The sequence below is a fragment of the Macaca fascicularis genome, chromosome 14 (assembly GCF_037993035.2).
Source record: "Macaca fascicularis isolate 582-1 chromosome 14, T2T-MFA8v1.1".
Classification (NCBI taxonomy): Eukaryota; Metazoa; Chordata; class Mammalia; order Primates; family Cercopithecidae; genus Macaca; species Macaca fascicularis.
The window spans coordinates 102,048,460-102,063,563 of NC_088388.1; positions in this window are offsets into that span (position 1 = coordinate 102,048,460).

The window sequence follows — 15,104 nt, forward strand, 5'->3', positions numbered from 1 at the left end:
TTTCTGACAAAAAGAGTATCATTTGGATGGTAGAACAAATTATTACAGATGAGTACAGAACTTCTTCTCCTGGTACAACTTAGATGGTAACTCCATGATATCAAAACAACCATTTAAATGAGGTAGGGGATTCAACTCATCAAGTATTTCCTAGGGAGATTCTATCAGGTGTATAACACTGTGGTGGATACTTGATCGTCTGGGGAGAAAGGATGGGATTTTTGTCCCCGTGAGCCTAAGTTCTTGAGGAACCAAAAATATCACTTAAGAGAAAATACAAAAACCCATGAAACATGCAACTGATTATATATAGGAAACAATAAATGCGTGGTGTAGATGATAAGCATTGGATTAGTTCAATGAATATCAGTGTACTCTGGGCCGATCTGGGGAAAGAACAAGGATTGGGGTCTGGAGGATAGAATGTGGATTGTAAGAAAGAAGAGGAAAACAGCATCAGCAAACACATAGCACACTGTTTTGTCTCCCAGGCTGCTGAACAAGTGGTTGAGCAGGTTAAATTGTTGTTTTGGGGTCACCAAACCACTGCCTCAGATTTTCAATAATAAAAACCAATGAAGAAAGCCGGAAGAGCAAGGAGAATAAGACAGAGAAAAATAAAGGGGAAAATAAATCCCAATATAGAAAGAATGACTTCTACTGTTAGGAAAGCAAAAGATTTCTTCGTAAAATACCCCAGAGCTTATTTAAAGTAGTAATCAGAAGAAAATAGAAAACATTTATGAACATTTATCATATATCAGACACTATCACAGCCCTTCCATGTATAAATTCCTTTAATCTCTCAACAACACTATGAGATAGGAACTTTCACTGTATCATCAGGATTCCTAACAGCCCATGAAGCTCTCTAAATCAAACAGTGATTAGCTTGATGTGATCATTCTACAATGTATACATAGATTAAAACATCATATTATACCCTATAAATTATACATAATTATTTATCGATTTAAGAAAATATGTTTAAACTGAAAGAAGATGAATTTCATTTGATCATTTTTAATACCTTCTGTTTTTATGTGTCTAAGAAGTCTGCTTTAGAAAAATATCCTTTATTTTCCATGGACAGTATATATTCAACCAGTTGAAATGTGAATTTTAAGAATTACAATAAGCAAATTCTTGTTGAATGTTCAATACAGAGTTTATATAGATTTGCCTTTTGTATGCATTTTTAAATTATTAGTATTGATGAGACAGAAAGTATATAAACTTGTACCTCAGTCTAGGAGGATGAGAAGTTATTTAATGTGGAACAGAGAAAGCATGGAGAGCAATATTAGAAGAAAGCCACTTGAGAATTTAATAAACAAACTTGGAGTAAATTGCGACCTAAGGTAAAAAGATATCAACTGTGGTCTTGTGTTTTTAGTACAGCTCAGTTCTATCAGTAACCAGTCAAGTGGGATTAAGAATTACAGCTGCTACTGCCTAAACTTTCCAGCAGTTCAGAAAAATCAACAGAGTTTTTTCTTGCAATTAGATTTTTAGGGTAACTCTTTTGGATAATGTTTATAGTTTCAAACAACTCCAATTTTCTCCCAGATTTGCTGAGCAATAACTAATGACCTAAATGCAAACACCACCCTGTTTGGTAGTTACAAGTTTCCCTCTAACATAAACAAGAATGCTTTTCCGGAAAATTGATTTTCTTTCTTTTTTTTTAATTTTTTTTAATTATACTTTAAGTTCTAGGGTACATGTGCACAACGTGCAGGTTTGTTACATATGTATACATGTGCCATGTTGGTGTGCTGCACCCATTAACTCATCATTTACATTAGTTATATCTCCTAATGCTATCCCTCCCCCACCCCCTCCCCACAATAAGACCTGGTGTGTGATGTTCCCCTTCCTGTGTCCAAGTGATCTCATTGTTCAGTTCCCACCTATGAGTGAGAACATGAGGTATTTGGTTTTCTGTTCTTGCGATAGTTTGCTGAGAATGATGGTTTCCAGCTGCATCCATGTCCCTACAAAGGACACGAACTCATCCGTTTTTATGGCTGCATAGTATTCCATGGTGTATATGTGCCACATTTTCTTAATCCAGTCTGTCACTGATGGATATTTGGTTTGGTTCCAAGTCTTTGCTATTGTGAATAGTGCCACAATAAACATACGTGTGCATGTGTCTTTATAGCAGCATGACTTATAATCCTTTGGGTATATCCCCAGTAATGGGATGGCTGGGTCAAATGTCATTTCTAGTTCTAGATTCTTGAGGAATCGCCACACTGTTTTCCACAATGGTTGAACTAGTTTACAGTCCCACCAACAGTGTAAAAGCTTTCCTATTTCTTCACATCCTCTCCAGCACCTGTTGTTTCCTGATTTTTTTAATGATTGCCATTCTAACTAGTGTGAGATGGTATCTCATTGTGGTTTTGATTTGCATTTCTCTGATGGCAAGTGATGATGAGCATTTTTTCATGTGTCTGTTGGCTGTATGAATGTCTTCTTTTGAGAAGTGTCTGTTCATATCCTTTGCCCACTTTTTGATGGGGTTGTTTGTTTCTTTCTTGTACTTTGATTGAGTTATTTACAGGTTCTGGATATTAGCCCTTTGTCAGATGAGTAGATTGCAAAAATTTTCTCCCATTCTGTAGGTTGCCTGTTTACTCTGATGGTAGTTTCTTTTGCTGTGCAGAAGTTCTTTAGTTTAATTAGATCCCATTTATCAATTTTAGCTCTTGTTGCCGTTGCTTTTGGTGTTTTAGATATGAAGTCCTTGCCCATGCCTATGTCCTGAAGGGTATTACCTAGCTTTTCTTCTAGGGTTTTTATGGTTTTAGGTCGAACATTTAAGTCTCCAATCCATCTGGAATTAATTTTTGTATAAGGAGTAAGGAAAGGATCCAGTTTCAGCTTTCTACTTATGGCTAGTCAATTTTCCCAGCACCATTTATTAAATAGGGAATCCTTTCCCCATTTCTTGTTTTTGTCAGGTTTGTCAAAGATCAGATGGCTGTAGATGTGTGGTATTATTTCTGAGGGCTCTGTTCTGTTCCATTGGTCTATATCTCTGTTTTGGTACCAGTACCATGCTGTTTTGGTTACTGTAGCCTTGTAGTATAGTTTGAAGTCAGGTAGAGTGATGCCTCCAGCTTTGTTCTTTTGGCTTAGGATTGTCTTGGAAATGTGTGGTCTTTTTTGGTTCCATATGAACTTTAAAGCAGTTTTTTCCAATTCTGTGAAGAAAGTCATTGGTAGCTTAATGGGGATGGCACTGAATCTATAAATTACCTTGGGCAGTATGGCCATTTTCACAATATTGATTCTTCCTATCCCTGAGCATGGTATGTTCTTCCATTTGTTTGTGTCCTCTTTTATTTCACTGAGCAGTGCTTTGTAGTACTCCTTGAAGAGGTCCTTTACATCCCTTGTAAGTTGGATTCCTAGGTATTTTATTCTCTTTGAAGCTATTGTGAATGGGAGTTCATTCATGATTTGGCTCTCTGTTTGTCTGTTACTGGTGTATAAGAATGCTTGTGATTTTTGCACATTGATTTTGTATCCTGAGACTTTGCTGAAGTTGCTTATCAGCTTAAGGAGATTTGAGGTTGAGACAATGGGGTTTTCTAAATCATGTCATCTGCAAACAGGGACAATCTGATTTCTTCTTTTCCTAACTGAATGCCCTTTATTTCTTTCTCTTGCCTGATTGCCCTAGCCAGAACTTCCAATATTATGTTGAATAGGAGTGGTGAGAGAGAGCATCCCTGTCTTGTGCCAGTTTTCAAAGGGAATACTTCTAGTTTTTGCCCATTCAGTATGATATTGGCTGTGGGTTTGTCATAAATAGCTCTTATTATTTTGAGATACATTCCATCAATACCGAATTTATTGAGTTTTTAGCATGAAGGACTGTTGAATTTTGTCAAAGGCCTTTTCTGCCTCTATTCAGATAATCATGTGGTTTTTGTCGTTGGTTCTGTTTATATGCTGGATTTCGTTTATTGATTTGCGTATGTTGAACCAGCCTTGCATCCCAGGGATGAAGCCCACTTGATCATGGTGGATAAGCTTTTTGATGTGCTGCTGGATTCAAGTAGTCTCTTCATTGAAAGAATAGGTATCAAACAACAGACTGGTTTTAAATGTTGGTTAAATGGTCAGTAGCTGTTAATCATAGTTGTAGAAATTTTTAAGGCAATATGTTCATTGGACTAGTTTCCAATCATATCTCACAATCCTTTTATAACTCTATAAATCCATAACTGGTCACATGCATTTCACATATTCATCGCAGTATTGATGTTAACACTATTTGAAATTACTGAATAATTTCAAATAGTAGATAGGTACATCGTAGATTGAATAAAGTGATTTGCCGTGCCTATCTTATTAGAATGTTATAACAATCCTGGAAATTATCCAGCCAAAACACCTGGTTTCTAATCCGGAGTTCTTTCCATTGCTAATAAATAAGGGTTATGAGAAGGCAAAGAGCACAGTGAACTCTCAGTTATTAACAGGCAAACTTTCTGGTTTTCCACAAGCCAGTCTTCTCCAGCTTGACTTTTGGAAGGCCAAGCAATCCCACAAAACGGATGTACAAATTCCCTTGTTACATTTACCTCATCCACCATAAAAACACGGGACAGACCATCCTCCTAGAGGTGTCTAGAATTTCATGTTTAAGAGAAGTAGTTACTGATTAAAATATTGATTCTGCTGACCTCGCATTTACTTTAAGATATTATTGAGGTTTTCTTACCATTTTTATAAGTGATTGAGTAATTTTCTAAATTTGCATATTAGGTAATTGAAGATTGTATCGTGGCTGGAATCTGGTTCATGAAAAATTCCTCTTTGTAGTTGTCATTTTTTCCATTTAATTACTCTCTGGGACTTGAGGAGAATGCAAAATTTTCCAGCAAAGCCACGCGATAAGTATTTGTTTAAACTTCTGAAGTACTTCCTGTTTTGTTTTTTCCCAGTCTGTCTACATATATATATATAAGAAATCTGAATAATTTGCTTTTCCTTAGTCTTGCTGGCTTTTCTTCATTATTTTCACCAAATAAATGGGGTAGAAAACTCATCTTTTTTTTTTATCGCAAACTACACTTGGTATAATTTCCCTTTGCTTTTCTCTGTTACTCACACACACAAACCTATGCTCTATATTCCTTTTTCGCTTGTATCTTGTTTCATTCAATGACCACCACCTGAATCTATAGGCACTACTTAGGGAGATTAGATTTGGACGGTATGGAAGCCATGGGCATTTTAGTAATCAGAAGGAAATAACATTCTAGACTGTTTGGCCGGAACTGCCATCTTCCAATAATTCAACAAAATAACAAATGCAAAAGGAAAGAGGAGAGGCACCCTGTATATGTTCTCTAGGCCTTTTAGAAAACATAGAGTTGTTCCTGTGGCCACAAACATATGAAACTATAAGAAAGGTGATATTGTAGATATCAAGGGAATAGGTACTGTTGAAAAAGGAATGCCTGCAAGTGTTACCATGGCAAAACTGGAAGAGTCCCAGTGTTCCTCAGTGTGCCGTTTGCATTGCTATAAACATACAAGTTAAGGGCAAGATTCCTGGCAACAGAATTAATGTGTGTATTGATTACATTAAGCACGCTAAGAGCCAAGATAGCTTCCTGAAACGTGCAAAGGAAAATGATTGGAAAAAGAAGGAAGCCAAAGAGAGAAGTACCCAGGTTCAGGTGAAGCGCCAGCCTGCTCCACCCAGACAAGTGCCCTTTGTGAGAACCAATGGGAAGGAGCTTGAGCTGCTGACACCCCTTCCCTATGGATTCATGGCATAATAGGTGTAGAAAAGTAAAAGGCCTCTGAACTGTAAAAATGTTTCTCTTCTTTGAGTAGAAGTGGGTGTCCCCTCCCCTAAAGAAATATTTAAAGCAAATTTAAATTGTGTCCTAATTCATTGTGTAATATCTTTACTATTAATATTAAATTTAATGTTTTTCTTGCTGAAAGATGTGAAGTGGCTTATTGTGCAACAAATTACTCAACAGGTTAGAAAATGGCCAGATATTATTTATAAAATATTTTTACTGGCTTGAAGACAGTCCCTCTAAATCATCATGTAAGAAATAAAATAATTTTGAAAAAATAATTCTAATTGTTCTGGGTAAAGTATATAATTTATGCAATTGCATATAAATGTATGCCAGCAACTGCATCAAACCACAGCTTTTATTTTTAAAGAAGTTTATATTACTCGAAAACAATACAGAGGGTTTCCAAGTGATCACTTTTCTTCAAGTCTTACAGATAATTAACTTTTTTATGTTAAGGAAAGGCTTTTCATAAGTTTTAGCAGGATCTTTAAATACAGTTACCACATTATGAGCCCAAAAGTTTTTTTGTCTTCACATAAAAAGACAAAAAGGGAAGCATGTTTTACATAGACAAGTATAAAAGACAAAAAAGCAAGAATGCCTCAGAGACCTCAGAGTAGAGCCAGAAGGCAAAAGTTCAGAATAAAACTGTAGAACAGGGGTCCCCAATCCCAACCCCTGGCGGTGGATGGGTACCTGCCCCTGGCCTGTTAGGAAATGGGCGGCACAGGAGGTGAGCGGCAGGGACATTACCGCCTGAGCTCCGCCTCCTGTCAGATCAGCAGCAGCATTAGATTCTCATAGGAGCGCAAATCCTATTGTGAACTGAGCATGTGAGAGATCCAGGCTGTGGCTCCTTATGAGAATCTAAGTCTGATGACCTGACATGGGACAATTTCATCCTGAAACCATCCACTCCCAACCCGCATGAAAAAACTGTCTTCCACAAAACTGGTCCCTGGTGCCAAAAAGGTTGGGGACCCACTGCTTTAGAAAGTGGAAGATGCTGAGGGCTTCTTTAGTTGTGTTCGGGGTAAGAGAATGGAGAAGACATGAACACCGCTGGGGTGTGTCACACTGAATAAAGAGAAACAGAACTACTGAGGTCCTAGTTTGTCTTTGTTCCTGTGGATGTCAATCTGAAAATTAAAGAAGATAGCTTCAAGAATGTGTAAGATCCCCTACACTCTGCACTACACAGGTAATCACATCAGTAGTTTTATGTTTGGTTCTACGTTTAATATTTTAACAGGACTCAAAGGATCCTTAACTATCTTGAAGCAAATAGCATCTGTTCATGAATTCATTTTTTTCAATAAACACTTCTTAAGCATCAACTATATGCCAGGCTCCATATTATATGCTAGAAAGTAGACTCTCAGTCATTTAACTCATGCATGCCTGTCAGGTTCCCAGCATGGTAAACAAGCCAGTTAAGTTCCTTGCTATCACAGAGCACACAGATACATGAAAAACTTAAAACACAGTATAAAAATCACTGTAGTAAAAGGCGTATAAAAGCAAAGTAAAGCATTATAAGCACAGAGGACAGGATAACTCATTTGGCTGGAAGACGAAAGGGTCTAAACTGGGCCTTGATGAATGAGTGACTCTGTATGGAGGAAGGGATGAAGCACACTGCAGGTGGAGGGATGGCATGTGCAGTCACTGAGGTGCAAAAGGATAGACAGGCTGCATCAGGAATAAGGAGCAATTTGGTCATATGAGAAGCAGTCAGAGAAACCAGAATTTTTAAACCTGGAAATACAACACGTATGGCTGGTGTACTATTGTTATTCTCAAATATCTGGAAGTCTGTCAAGTGAAAAAGAGAAATTCCATTCTGTAGGGCAAAATCAGAATCAATCCATGGAAGTGACAGAGGGGTATATAAGGGTCGACGTCAGAAAACTTGCAATGAGAGTTGTTTCAATGGAATGAGGTGTCTTTTATGGAAATAACATCAAACCACAGGAAATATTGAAGCAGAGGTTGAATATGTCAGAGGATTAAAGAGGCAACTTCTACGCTGGGCTGAGTGCTGACCTGAAAAGTCCAATTCTTTAGGTTATTTGAAAGCTAAGATCAGGTCATAGTATTCTAAGAGAACACACTAGATAGAATTTAAGAAAATCTGGGAGAGGGAAGAGACTTTGGAGATTATTGAATCTAATACTTTCACTTTGCAGATGAGAAACTCAAGTCCTGGAAAGATAAATGGCTAGTTTAAGGTCATCTAGCAAATCAGTGGCTCCATCTGAACTGGAATCCTCTCTTCAGCTTCCTGTGTGGTGATCATTGCACCATATCACACTGCTACTATGAAATGAATTCCAATATCTCAATCCAGAATTCTCAGTGAATGTACAGATATTATAACCAAAACATAATCTATAATCTTAAAGGAAAAATGGGGAACAAGATGCTTAACAGCTAAAGAACTGGAGACAGGGCATACATTTTTCCTGATTTTTCAAAAATATAGAATTTTATAGTGATTTTTCTCAGTTCAGGAAAATATAAACCAGATTAATGAATAACGATAAACAGAAAGAAGAGGTATCACAAGGAACCAGCATGGAAGAATTCCAAAGTAATCTTTTTTTTTTTTTTTTTTCTGAGATGAAGTCTCGCTCTGTCACCCGGGCTGGAGTACAGTGGCACGATCTTGGCTCACTGCAACCTCTGCCTCCCAGGTTCACGCCATTCTCCTGCCTCAGCCTCCCAAGTAGCCGGGACTACAGGCGCCCACCACCACGCCTGGCTAATTTTTTTGTATTTTTAGTAGAGACAGGGTTTCACCGTGTTAACCAGGATGGTCTCGATCTCCTGACCTCGTGATCAGCCCATCTCAGCCTCCCAAAGTGCTGGGATTACAGGCGTGAGCTACCGCGCCCAGCTGTAACCTTTATGTTTTAACGCGGTAAGGAAATTTGTTCATTCCATCCATTTCTTCATTTTATCAACAGAGATGTTTAAGTTGCCTGTGGTGGGTACCAGACTCGCATATGGACCTATCAGGAAGATAAAAGACAAAGTCTCTGGTTTTAAGGAGTTCAGAATAATACAATGCAATATGCCTGATGACACTATAGGAGGTAAGAGAGGATGTTAAGGAGTAGGTGTGGGTAAGAAAATCCTTCCGAGAAGAGGTGATATCTATGCTAGGATTAGGAATTTTGGAGGATGAGTGAAAGAGCCAGGTGAGGACTTACAAGGCAGAGAAAGCAGAATGTAAAGGAATAGCTCATTTGGGAAATTGAAGGCAGTGTAGTGCTGTGCTGTGATTATAACGTATTTGTATTTCAGCAGTTGACAAAAATCTAAATGATACGTAACTTTTGTGCATAATATACAAGGTACATGGATTACTGACTGGCTAAATGGGCCCTCCACCTTGGAAAGAGGACCACATTGATGTAAATGGGAGGGAAGGTTTTAAGTGGCTTTGTCCAGTTTTATGTGGTTAAAAACAAAGCAAAAGAGGGAGAAATAGTTTAACAATGATTAATAGAGAAAATTGACAGGTATGATGCTTTAGTTAACAACACAGTCTATGAGACAAAGTGAAGCAAATTAGGACTATTAAAGTTATTGTAGAACAGATAGAAGCATCAAGGACAAGATTTCTTCTGACTTTAAGAATCCGTATTTGTGCAGATAGTTTTACAAAATGAGAGGCTCAAGTGACCAGAAAGAGCACACAACTAGAAATATTTCTGAATTCAAGTCTAGGATGTGCCATTTATTATACATCCAATCTTACGCAGCCTCCTTGGGACCCATTTTCCCTGTCTCCAAAGAGAGGTTAGACTAGATCCTCTTTATTGTATTTCCAGTTTTAAAAATAAAGTCCACAATACAGTTAGCCTTTAAGAATTCAACACTTATCTCATATCCCAAGTTCCTAAACTATTGTAGGTCCTCAACAAATATTTCCTGAATGAATGAATCAGTTACTTCTGTATAGGCCTCCACTGTATCCTATGAGTTACAAAGGACAACAGGGGAAAAACAGGGAGGGAAAATGGTGTGCCACACTGGGGCCAGGTAAAAATTCACATTTTAAGGCGGGTTCCTCTTCTTTCATTGGAGGATATATATAATCAGCAAAGGAGAAAGTATGTATTCTTTATAGAACCTTTACTGACTTTTTGTATTAAAAAAGTAATACATACTCATCATATTATTGAATATAGAGTGAAATAAACTAAAAACTCCTGGTAATTCTACTACCAAGAAGTTACCATTTTTTCATATTTCGGTACACAGCCTTTCAGGCTTTTCTCTCTATATATACATTTTTAAAACATAGTATCCTATTGTGCCTATCTATATGCTGCTTTAAAGCCAGTCTTTTTCTCCCTTTGAAAATATAGTGTGGAGTTTTCAAGATGGCATAGTACTCTCTTGTATAAATATGCTATAATTTATTCAATAAATTTTCTACACTTAAACATTTATGTTATTTCCTTTTTTCTATCAAGTAAGTTACGGTAAAAATCTTTTACAAGTTTTTAAATTTATTCTTTAAGATGATAAGCATAGAATTGCTGGGTGAGAAAATATGAAACTTATTAAGGCTTTTGGATATATCTTCCTAAATGACTTCCAGAAAAGGCTATGCCAATTTATATTTCCTCCAGCAAAGTATAACAATTCCTGTCTCCTTGGGTCATCAAACATGGGCATTATCAATTTTTAAAATCTGTGCTGATCTGGAAGACAAAAGTGTCATAGTTGTTTTAATATGCATTTCCTGTCTTGGCTTACATTTGTTTAATTCCTTTAATAGTAGGTCAACATTATAAAGAGGGATGTACTAGAATGTGTGCCATACAGTGAATTAAAAAAAATACACAAAAGATTACTAGACATCTTATACAAGCGAAATCATTTATTTATCTATTCACTTTCATTTGTTCCATTTATTGAGTGCTTTTCTATACTGTGGATAGTTCTGAGTACTGGTGAAATAAAAGCAAAAACACACAGTCCCTGCTCTCGAGGAGCTCACAGTTAAGAAAACAGATATGTAAGTATGCTACTGTAATATGGTGTTATCAGCACTCTAATAAAAGTATATACAAGGTTAGTAGTGTCTCCATAATGGGTAAGAAGGAGAGTGTTTCTTTAAAAATTATCAGACCCAGAATACGGGGTGAAACCCTCAATGTCTACAGGATGCAGTAAAGACCTTGGGCATTCCAGAGACAAAGAAAGGTGCTGCAACTTCTGGACATAAAGAAGTTCCAATAAATCTAATCTTACATCATAAAGACTAAGCTTACCATCACCAATTCATACACTGAAAGTTCAAGAACCAGATTTCCCTTATTCAGTTGTCTGTCATATTTTTTCCAATTATTTTGTAACACTGGACTAGTCAACATACCATCTTATGACCAAATTTAAAACAAATTACTGGTTAAGGAAAAAAAATGACTCACTAGTAAGTAAAGTGACAAGCAATTAGAACAAACGAACCATCCATCCTTCAGGAAGTTTTTTAAAAAAAAGATTTTCTGCATGGTTTATCTTGTGGTTTGCTTCTTCCAACAAGGCAGCAACCTTAGAAATGATATCAGCATGAAAAGTTCATGACTTATTCACCTCTGACATAACTTTGGAGTCTCATGGGAGTTTCAAAAAGTTTTTCTTCTGATCATGAGATTTGGTGGTTTCACAAATTTACTTCCCCCCCTCCTCCCCGCCCCCCGTGTTAAAAGGTTTACTGGCAGATGCAGGAGGTGACATTCCAGTGGCTCCATTATTTTAATTAGTCAATATCATTTATTCTGTCATTAAACAAATATTTGGAATCTACTACACTCAAAGCATAGCATTTGGTTTTACTTAAGCATTTTACAAACACTTTTAAGTACATATCAATATGCACATCAATCTTACCTCTACCTCACCGAAGAGAAAAAGGGAGTTCAAGTTATCTTCTCAAGGTCACACAGTCACTAAGAAGCAAAGGACTCTGAACACAGATCTCTGAACTCCAAATCCCGGGCTCTTTCCAGCCTTCCTTACTAGTCTCCCTGTACTCAGATTTTCCTGCTGCCTAATTAATGTTCTTAAAACACCAAAGTAGCTCCTGCCTTCATCATGTCTCATCTGCTCTGAAAATCTACTTTGACTATTTCAGTCCACAGAACTCATTCTCCTCTGAACTCCTATAGCTTGTTGCTCATATTATTCAACTGGCACTAACTCAGAAAATGCCTAGTGAGATCTCTGTCTTTAATTATGAAATAATTTTAGTGTCTATTTAGAAAACACTGTGCCCGGTTATGAGACTGCTCCAGTACTACTTAAACCTAAGTTTTATTCAGTTCTGCAAATGTTTTTCACAACCTACTATGAGTCAGGCACCATGCTGAGAGCTAAGACATGGTTTCTGCCCTCAAGAATCTTAATCTAATGGGAATGTGGATATGTAAATGTTTTACAGACATATGTGTAATGGTCATTCATTCATTAGTTCAGTAAGCAAACTCAATTTGCAGGCCATGAAAGATAAGTAAAATATGGTCCATGTCTTTTAAGTAACTTGCAGTCTAGGAGCAAAGAGAGATACACATTTCTTCATTCATTAAATAAACATTTATTCAATAAACACCTTATTAAGTGGTGGAAACAAGTGAGGAACACCTATGAATAACATGGTCTCTGTTCACAGAGTTGTTTCCTTTTTAAGGATCATAATCTTCAAAGGTAGAAACTAGCAACTATACTCTGTTATCCTGTGTAATAAGAAGGCTTAGCAAAGCCTTGGCCCATGGATATTCATTCATTCCTTCATTCTTATATCTACTCCAAGTCTCTCTTGATAGTTCTCACATATCACCCTTTTTTAGACCAGCTCAAGGTAATGAATCTAAGACAGAATTATCATAAACCTTATAGTTCTAGTGTAAGTATTTCCAAAGATACTTGGAACATTTTTCATGTTATTCCAAACACCAACCACTTCTTGGTTTTTTATAGAGAGAATACAATAGAAATTCCTAAATAGAAATTCAGTTTTCTCACTCTATTACTTTGTTCACATATTTGATATGTCAAGGTGCAAATGTGCAAGCAGTGGTTTTTAAAACATGCTATTCAGAGACAAAGGGGTTCCTTTGACGTTTTTCAGAAATAATACTAGCAGTGGGGAAGACATGGCGCTTCCCACTTAACCAGAGTATTTTAGTTTTCTGTCTTAAATACTGTGCTTCTAGGTAAAACTTATTTTGGAACAGGGTCCTGCTACTTAATTAAGAAAAAAAAAAAACTGATTTAAGAGAATCAATGTGGTAAGATATTATAGTATTTTGGCTTTTTGTTTTTTAATATTTATCTTTTTTTAAAAATAATGTCCTTCTTATGAAGTCAAACCAATCCACTTTTAAAGACAACTATGGTAGCTATGTTACTGAGCATTTATTACTTAGTGCCAACTACACTGTAAATCGATCATTTAGTCATATTTAGCATCCATTTAAGGAACCACTTCACCATATCGCCTACAAAGAAAGCAAGCAATACAAATCAGTGCGCATCACTGACATTAGAGATTAATTTCCTAAGAGATTTGCATTTCTAAATATGTCTATGTAGACAGAAGACCTGGTGTTCGATATATCAGTAGGATGACTGATCTATTAACACTAACCTATTGTACATTTCAAAATAGCTAAAGAGAATTTGAATGTTCCTAGTGTAAAGAAAACATAAATATTTAAGGTGATGGATATCCCAATTATTTTCATTTAATTATATGAATATACCATACTATCACATGTATCCCCCAAATAAATACATCTATTATGTATCAATGAATTTTAATTAATGTGAATATATCATACTATCACATGTACCCCCAAATAAATACATCTATTATGTATCAATGCATTTTAATTATATGAATATATCATATTATCACATGTACCCCCCAAATAAATACATCTATTATGTATCAATGAAAAAAAATGTATCTTAGTGGGTCAATTTTTCCATTTGACTCTACTATATACAATAACAGTTACTGAACACAAGTCCATCCTATGAGGTTCAATTGATATTTTTCCAGATAGCAAAGAGTAACTAATATTTACTGCATGTATTTCATTTCATCCTCAAAATAATCCTATTAGATAAGGACTATTATCATCCTCATGTTACAGACAAGGAAATGAAAGAACTAGCATGTAGAAACAGGGACCCTAAAAGGATCAGGGGAGCAAGAGGGCCATGTATGGGAAAAATTTCCAGGTGAAAAGTGGGAAAAAGAAGAACCTCATTCCAGAAGGTTCCATTTCACATCAAACTTCTCAAACTGACGTAAGCCAGATAGAGAGAACCTCCCAATTTCCACATCTATCTCTCCTGTTTACTCCAATGACTATAAAAAAGGCCTGACCTCCCACTCTCTATGGCTGCCAATAGCTGCTCTTGAGGAATGGGGGTAAAGCCTGCTACAAATGGGAGCAAAGATAGAAGATTAGAATTGTCTCCATAATCGCCTTTAGATATGTTAACAGGAAAAGCCTCTCTCTAAGGGTAAAAATGTGAAAATAGGTTTTTTCAAAGGCCCCAATTCCCTGACCCTGTTTTCTTTTTATATCTCTCATTATCCATATGTTCAAACACTATAAACTGAATTGTGTGATGGGCACCTGGAGGCACCAAAAATAAGTGAGTCAGGATTTTCTATTATTGAAGGGAAAAAGACATTTAAACAGATACAGCACAAGATATTAAGTGCTGTAACATGCTACGACAAAGCTTATTTAGGCAGGGACTATATTTTATTCATCTTTGTAGCCCCACTCATATAATAATACCCAATACATAGTTAATTATTTCCTGAAAAAAATGTTTTCATGTCCAGGATTTCTTCTGACTTTAATATTCATATATGTGGTGGAAGGCCCTCTATATCAAATCTGAGTATAATTACAGTAAGCTAAACTTGAGCTTCCTTGGACTTTATATTCAAATGTATATTAGTATCAACTGCCAGTCCTAGATGTACTAAAATCAATTAGCCTTATTTTATGCTTTCCCAGCACTAGAAAAAAACATTGTAGATGGCAAACCTGTCACATAAGAAACAACTGCATTCATTAATTGAGAATGAATGTAGGTGCAGGTTGCATACCCCTTATCCAAAATGCTTGGGACCAGAAGTGTTTTAGACTTTTTTTTTTTAAATCTTTGAATATTTGCATATTCATAATGAGATATCTTGCGGATGGGACCCAA